The sequence below is a fragment of the Schistocerca cancellata genome, chromosome 6 (assembly GCF_023864275.1).
Source record: "Schistocerca cancellata isolate TAMUIC-IGC-003103 chromosome 6, iqSchCanc2.1, whole genome shotgun sequence".
Classification (NCBI taxonomy): Eukaryota; Metazoa; Arthropoda; class Insecta; order Orthoptera; family Acrididae; genus Schistocerca; species Schistocerca cancellata.
The window spans coordinates 399,295,561-399,298,500 of NC_064631.1; the positions used below are offsets into that span (position 1 = coordinate 399,295,561).

At 45.7% G+C, this 2,940-nt stretch overlaps 1 pseudogene; it reads left to right on the forward strand.

The window, feature by feature from the left end:
- The first annotated feature begins 2,622 nt into the window (after positions 1–2,622).
- On the forward strand, positions 2,623–2,740 carry LOC126089680 (5S ribosomal RNA; annotated as a pseudogene).
- Positions 2,741–2,940: the final 200 nt, after the last annotated feature.

Below are 2,940 nucleotides of genomic sequence, written 5' to 3' on the forward strand. Positions count from 1 at the left end.
GTGTGTGTGTGTGTGTGTGTGTGTGTGCTTCTTAGAAACGGATTTAAATGTGTCCTTATATGAAATTTGCTCTATAGGCTACACATTTAGCCCAGACATGACACAGTTAACAGTTTTCTTGCTGCCTTGCAGATGAAGCGCTGGCAGACATCTACGGTGTATGGCGGCAGCCACGGAGCGCCTCAGCAGAGCAGCGGCAACAGCTGCCTAGAAGGCCGCGGCGCGCGTTTGGCAGCCGTCAGCGAGACTCAGCAGCTGCGCAGTGTCGCGTGCCACGTGTGCGAGTTTCGGCCACACACCTGCCCTGCCTTGCCGCTTCTCCAGGGGCACCAGCCGGCCCTCGCACCGTGCTCACATTCGACGCTAATTTATGGACTTCAGATTTTCGATGTTGCCTTTAAACGGAATCGTATGTACTTGGTACCTGCCTGTATTTTAGAGATTACAGTATATTACGAACAATTTGCTCGAAGATTTTTGGTTTAGTAACACACATTTATTCTATACTGAAGAGCCAAATAAACTGGTACACCTGATTAATATCGTGTAGGGCCTCCATGAGCACGCATTCATTCATTCATTCATTTCCGTGCTCGGTCGCATTTCCAGAAGGTAGCAACTCCGATGGACTTGTTGTTTCCCTCGATCAGGTCCTGAGTTGTGCAGGGTTGTTCAAGTTGAGGGCAAATTAGCAGGTGGGCCGGGTCTTGTGTTGTTCCGCACTCGCAGGATGTATCTACATCAGCCCCATTTTCGCATGTATTGCAAAGAGGAACGCCCACCCTAAGACGATTGAGCGATCTCCAAGTAGGGTAGGGCAAGTCATTTCCTGGAAGAGGTTATCAGGTGGCATGGACCCGACTAATGTCTAAAGTAGTGCTGGAGGGAATTGACACCATCAATCCTGCAGAGCTGTCCATAAGTCCGTAAGAATACGATGGGGTGGAGATCTCTTCTGAACAGCACGTTGCAAGGCATCCTAGTACAAAATTAGCCCCGCCCACGCAGGAGGGGTGGTTAGAAAGTGGTCAGTTGTATCACAGACAGGTCAGGGTTTATATAGCTTGTTTGTTTATTTAATCGGTTATATCCAGGGGTGATATGTCTCGAATTTTAAGATTTAACTTTTATTTTTTGAATATTTACTTTAGTAGTTTTATTTTCCTTATACCCAAATAACTTATAATCAGAGCGTGGCACCGATGATGTTAAGGATATATTTCTATTTTTAGGTATTTATGAATATAAATTGTATTATTTTACAGTGAAAACGTTAACTATATAAATGTTAGAAATGTTAATGGAATTTAACCGCTAATATAAAACGTTACTTTACTTACAGCGTAAACCATCAAAGAACGCAATCCACCCCCTTAATTCTTGAGCGCGTTGAGACGCCACTGAGCAATATGCGTCGCCCCTTGGACCTAGCTGCGACATATCTCCAAATGATATGAGTGCCGGTTGAACGTTCATGGCTCATAATTGTTCTCAAACACTTTAAGTGTTTCGTGGAGTTCATTCTGCGCCAAGGTCCTTAACCTCCGGCACAAGTCTCCGGTTAGGTATACAGGGTGTTTCACAATTCACACTACACACTTCGTGAGGTTGTGGAGGGGACTTAGTAGATTAAGTTATTCATAGCAATCCATGTCCGGAGACTTCATCCATCGATGCTGCAGATCGTCAAAGTTATGGGCGCCGGCACCTGTAAATATATGAATACATAGGGCGATTCCGTGATGATGCTACAAACTTTCTAGGATGATGGAGAAGGATAAATGTATCAATTTGAGGCAAGGGTCCCTGTACCGGAAATGCACGAGTCGTAAATGATAAGAGAAAAAGTTCTTATACCTATGACAGTGGAATACATGTACCTTAAGAGCTATGAGCACTCGTTCAACAAAAATGGTTCAAATGGCTCTGAGCACTATGGGACTCAACATCTGTGGTCATAAGTCCCCTAGAACGTAGAACTACTTAAACCTAACTAACCTAAGGACATCACACACATCCATGCCCGAGGCAGGATTCGAACCTGCGACCGTAGCGGTCGCGCTGTTCCAGACTGAAGCGCCTAGAACCGCACGGCCACACCGGCCGGCACTCGTTCAACAGAGGAGGTGTGTTTCACAGTGACGAAGACGAGCAAATGCTGATAGCTCCTCAGATAAGCATTTTAGCCTCCATGTTTAATGGACGTTATTTCCATGTTTTTGTCAATACTATCACCTCTTGAAAGTTGCCTATCCTAACAGTATCGGTACACGTATTACACTGTTCGAGGTATCACAACAGTTTTCGTTTAAAACTTTCGACTCGTTCGTTTCCAACACAGGGACCTCAAATTGATACATTTGTCCTTTTCTGTTGAGAGAGGACAAGTTACACTATCACCTATTTTCTGCAAACGGAAAATTATTGAAGACTTCATTACAACCTGACGCACCTTGAGCGAGACTCTAGAAAATATGTTTTTTATTTTAGAAAAAAAAAGTGATATTGTTAGAACATATAACTTTTGTCTACATTCTCTACCATTTATGCAGTCCCAACAGGGTTAACATTCGACATCATCTTAGAAAGTTTGTAAAATTACCACTGTATCACCCCATGTATGGCAACGGCCTTGCCTCAGTGGATACACCGGTTCCCGTGAGATCACCGAAGTTAAGCGTTGTCGGGCGTGGTCGGCACTTGGATGGGTGACCATCCAGGCCGCCATGCGCTGTTGCCGTTTTTCGGGGTGCACTCAGCCTCGTGGTGCCAATTGGGGAGCTACTCGACCGAATAGTAGCGGCTTCGGTCGAACATACCACCATAACGGCCGGGAGAGCGGTGTGCTGACCCCACGCCCCTCTTATCCGCATCCTCCATTGAGGATGACACGGCGGTCGGATGTTCCCGGTAGGCCACTCGTGGCCTGAAGACGGAGTG